The sequence below is a fragment of the Myotis lucifugus genome, unplaced genomic scaffold, assembly GCF_000147115.1.
Source record: "Myotis lucifugus unplaced genomic scaffold, Myoluc2.0 scaffold_257, whole genome shotgun sequence".
Lineage (NCBI taxonomy): Eukaryota > Metazoa > Chordata > Mammalia > Chiroptera > Vespertilionidae > Myotis > Myotis lucifugus.
The window spans coordinates 491,402-496,746 of record NW_005871305.1 but is presented as its reverse complement, the minus strand read 5'-3'; positions in this window follow the sequence as shown (position 1 = coordinate 496,746).

Below are 5,345 nucleotides of genomic sequence, written 5' to 3'. Positions count from 1 at the left end.
CGGGCTGCGCGTGCGGTTCGGCGTCGGGCGCTCCGCTACTTCCGCGGGACCTCGGCTGCCGGCGCGCGCACGTGCCCGCCGACCCCACACGCCCAGCCGCCCGCACTCAGCCGTCGCTAACTCCCCAGCCCCAGCTGCCGGTTCACACCGCGGGGCCTCCGCGCGCAGCCCCGCCCTCCCTGCACCTATCTGCCAACGCCACCCCTGGAGCCAATCGTGGGGCTCCGGGGGCGGGGCCTGCCGCGCGGACCTTAAAAGCCACGCGCTCCAGCTCCGCCCTGGCGCGTGGGCAGCTGTCAAGACGCTGGGCTCGGCCTCGCCGCCGGCTCGGTGCTGAGAGTCGGCACGCAGGGGAGCCTCGCAGCTGTCTGCGCGGGGATTGTGGGATGCGGGGCCTCGGAGAGACCCGAGCTGATTACGGACCCTTACCAGGAGTCTGGCTTTAACGGCTGGGATCTCTAGCTTTAAATGGCTGATTGCTGTCCTGGAAACCAACTCCCAAATTCTATGGCATCTTTGGCTAAGGCGCCAAGAAGGCAGCAGCGCTGGCTCTTGCACCCGACCTCAGGGCCTGACTCCCAGGAAGGAAATGGGGTTTGTCCAAATGCTCTCGCCTGGACTGATACACAGCTACAAATAGCCCAGAGGAGGGAGATGACTCGTATAATATCCGTCCTGGGGTGTCTGGTGGTGGGATTTCTTGACCCCCCAGATCCCCCCAGCACTGCCTGCAGCCAAGACTGCCCACGTAAAAACCAGCGCGGTGCTCAGTTTTCTGCACGCTTCTACTGTCCGGGGCAGTGACCCCGGAATTGGGTGGGAGCGGTGAGCCTCCTGGCAGTTTGGTCTTCCCCAGGGTGCTCCCTGAGAGAGGCAGGGAGGGCTACCTCGTCACGCGGATTCAGAACCTAGCACCCACTTTTCCAGAGCTTCTCCCCCGCTCCAGTCTTACTAGCAGGGAGGTCCTAGCTTCCGGCCTGCGGGGCCCTGCGTTCTCAGGCACCCACCTAAGTTGATGGGTCTGTTCACCTCCCTTTGCATATCCCTGTGAGACCTACCTAGTGGGGCGTTGTGCAAAGAACAGATTCTCAATAAACATTTATTAAACTTAACTTAAAAACACCTTTGGTATTATTTTACTGAAATTTTGGTTTGGGTGGCTCCAAAATCCATATAACTTTCGCCTCTGGTTTTGCAGTTTCTCTCAAAGAATGTTATAGGATATATAGTTTATGTATATTACATACTTTATGTATATTACATGTATATCATGCACAATACTACAGGAGATACTCAATGTTGAATGCTTTCAAAATACAAAATTTTGTGTAATGACACTGTAGACTACTAATTTCTGAGGTCATAAAAAATGTTTTAATCTCTATTTTATTATTATTTTTAAATATATTTTATTGGTATTTTACAGATAGAGAGTTAGAAACATCGATGAGAGAGAAACATCGATCAGCTGCCTCCTGCACACTCCCTCCTGGGGACGTGCCCGCAACCAAGGTAAATGCCCTTGACTGGAATCGAACCCGGGACCCTTCGGTCTGCAGGCTGGAGCTCTATCCACTGAGCCACAACGGTTAGGGCTAATCTCTCTTTTAAATCATCAGGGCAAAGACTGAGCCCTTTCAGCTACTAAATATAATCACAATAATATAAAACTCTGTGCAAGAAAAAAATATTTGCCTTAACTATTTTACCATAATAAGTAAATTTAATTTTACATTAAAATCATAAGAAAATAAGTTAGACAGGCTTTACATTTTATATTTTACCAGTAAAAACAGGAGGGTTTTCTAGGTCAGCGCATGTGTTCCCAAACATTTCTTGTCTGCTCAACAGAGACATAGAGACTCATCAGAAGGATTACCCTCCCAGGAGCTCCAATTTAACTTGTCTCCTCTTGCTACCCCAAAAGTTTGCATTCAGAAGTGGCCATCCGGTAGCAGATGCACTGGCTATGCAGGCAAGTCTCAGCAAAATATTTGCACTGGCAGTGACAAATGCTGCCTAAACTGAACTTGTTGTTTAAACACACATTAAAACTGCACAGGGAGAAGCGTGGAAAGCCATCAGTTATCAAGAAAACTCCTAGACACCCGCTGGTTTGTCCTGAGGGAGGGAGCGAACACATACCTGAAACACCCAGAAGACAAAACCAAACGATCATGTCAAACAGAGAAAAGTGAGGTGTAATTATTCTCAAAATTAGCTTTCTAGACTCGAGTACATATTCATGATACTAGTACTATGACTGAAATCTTGGTAAAACAACATCTTAGATGATTAGGTAAAATTTTATTTTTCAAATTTACTTTTAGAGGGATTCAGTTGACATTGGTACTTGCTAAACAAGATTTTGCTTTAAAACAAGCCATTTTTTGTATGTACGGTGTGTCATTAAACTACCACATGGGGGCCTTGTTTGATAAAGCGAATTTCTTAATTTTCCTGAGCAATATATCCTGGATCACATTCTTTCTCTAGATTACTATTCTGAAGATAATTAATCAATTATAGCCAGTACCAAGTATAATACTACTGTAGAACCACATGATTTTTCACACTGCTTTCTGAACTTCTTTTGGCATGTTACAATTCTTTATTTTATTTATCCGAGTATGTGCACAAAGCGTATTCAGAGCTGTGAAAAGACTCACAGTAAAAATAATGAAAACTAAATGCCAAATTTAACCTAAAAGAATCCTGTAGAACTGAATGGGCAAAGCATATTCATTCACTATTTTCCCAACCTCCTATTTCTCCTCATCAGAAAAGACAACCTTACAAGTATAACATATAAAATGTCCTCAAATCTAAAATGCTATAAGCCAGAGATATTACCAAACCATTGTTTATTTTAATCTCAAAGAAGTAGACTTTCTAAGTACACCCAAACCCAGCAGCCATTCAGAAAAGATTGATAAAAGTGAAGACACAAACTTTTTTAAAAACCCACAAAGCAAGTTTCTCCATAAACAAAAGCTAAAGTAAAATGACAGCCTAGAAAACATACTTGAAACTCATATCATGGACAAAAAGCTAATTGCCTTTATGTACACAGATCAATAAGTACTGTTTCAATAGAACAGTGAAGGTGGAAGTCAAATAGGAGCCAGTAAAAGCATCAGTGACCAGTAAAAATAATATAACTCTTAAAAAGTTGTGAACAGAGTCGGGGGATCCCTATTGTATTATTTTTTATGGAAGTGACTTGAGTACATTGTAAAGCTGGTGGAATGAAACCACTGAGAGGGAAAGGTTAGAAAAGCAAGAGAGAGAGAGAGAGAGAGAGAGAGAGAGAGAGAGATAGAAAAGCAAGAGAGAGAGAGAGAGAGAGAGAGAGAGAGAGAGAGAGAGAGAGAGAGAGAAAATTGATCAAAAGTGAGAATGCAGAAGGTACCAATTCTCACTTGTAATTAGGGAGAACTGGTGGGAGTATGGGTGCAGATGTAGTTTTGATTTTTTATTATTAGAAAGTTGGGAAGTTCCCATCTGATAGCTTCTGCTTTATCTAGAAATTAAAAGACAATGTCACCAGCTGAAAGTTTTAGTCCCTCTTAGTACAATAAGTTGACTAATAAAATTTAGAACTCCTGGTCAATATTTGAGGACTCATCGAAGATTGGTAATGATGAATTTACGAGGCACGTCCACTTGATTGTGTGACTTTCTTTGACATTATTAGTGTCTTAGCCCAGGCTGCCATAAAAAAATAATCATAGTCTAGGTGGCTTAAACTACAGAGATTTATTTTTTTTCACAGTTCTACCGGCTTGGAAGTCCAAGATCAAGGTACCAGATGATTTGGTTCCTGGTGAGGACTCTCTTTCTGGCTTGTAAGTGGCCACCATTTCCCTATGTGCTCCCATGACCTCTTCTTTGTGTGCAGAGGGTAAAGTAGGGACTGAGAGAGAAAGAACAAACTTTCTGGCATCTCTTAAAAGGTCACTAATCCCATCTTTAGGGACTATTCTCAACATGTCATCTAACCCTAATTACCTCCCAAGGGTTCCATATCCAAATGACTTTACATTGAGGGTTGAAACCTCAATGTTTAAATTTGGGAAGACACAGCATTTGGCACAGAAAAGTTAGACTGCTGGCATGCAGGTAATCAGGAAGATGTTGATTTCATGCAGGACTGAAATGTTACAGAGGATTAAAAGAAAAGTCATAAATACAAGGAAGTTTGGAATATTAACAAGAGTGTGATTTGAATGCAATTTAAGTTGGATATGGAGGAAAAGAAGAAGTGACAGGTTGAGGTAGAGAAGAGAGGGTCCAACGACTGGATGATCTGTTGAGTTCCAAGAATAATCATAATGGATATAGTAAACAAGCAAACAGGGAGACTAGATTAGAGGTTGTGGTCAGGTAGTGGCATACGTGAATGAGCAGTTTTGGAATTAGAGCAGTTATGGGTGATGACAAAAATCCAAGGATTGTAATCATGGTAATGTGTGGCAGTGGAGGGCTGTGTCTGGTGATGAGAGGAAGTGAAAAAAAAATTCAGAAGTCAGAGTGTTGAATGGACATTTATGTTGTTATGAAGTCGCCCATAATTATGGCAGGATTTGGAATACACAACAGCTGCTGTGTTATCTTCAATAATTTAGGGAGAGTAAGTGGAAGATTAGTAAATGCCAATACTGTCAAGTAATATAAACCTCAAGGACTCAGAGCAAATTTTGTTGGTTTGCTTGCTTTTTACAAGAGGGTGGAGAAATAATGGTTTAGAAGTGACAATAGAAACCAGGAAGAACACTACTTCTCTGGCTCTGAGGTATGAAAGAGATGAAAATATTTAAAAACAAAACAAAAACATCCGTTTGAAAGTACAAGGGAAGCGAAGCCATCAGGAGAGATCCAGGTTTCCACTGAGGAAAGAGGGTGGAGGGACCACTCAGAAGAAGTGGAGACCATAGGTAGTATTGGTCACAGAGCAGAAGTTCCAGAGGGCATCATGGAAGGGGGTGGCAGAGAGGGTCAAGGTCAAGGAAGTACAAAACATGTATTCAAGAGGGTATGACTGGTGAGGCTGGCATTACAGGCTATTAGTGAGGCAGGTCCAACAAGCTGTTCTTTGTAAAAGGGCTTACTCTTTGGGTAAAGACTGATCAGAATTAGGTGGATTTGGTCTTACAATTTCTTTAAGGAGAGCAATATGGGCCCTCATCTCAGTGGGCTTTTTCTTTTCTTTCCTTTTTTTTTTTAACTTGAAGAGGGGTGTTAACAAACCAAAAATTACAGACTGCAGATACTGCATGGAATATCATCAATTAATCTTCAGAGCCATTCTTTGAAGTAGGGTCTGTTATAGTCTGCCATTTACA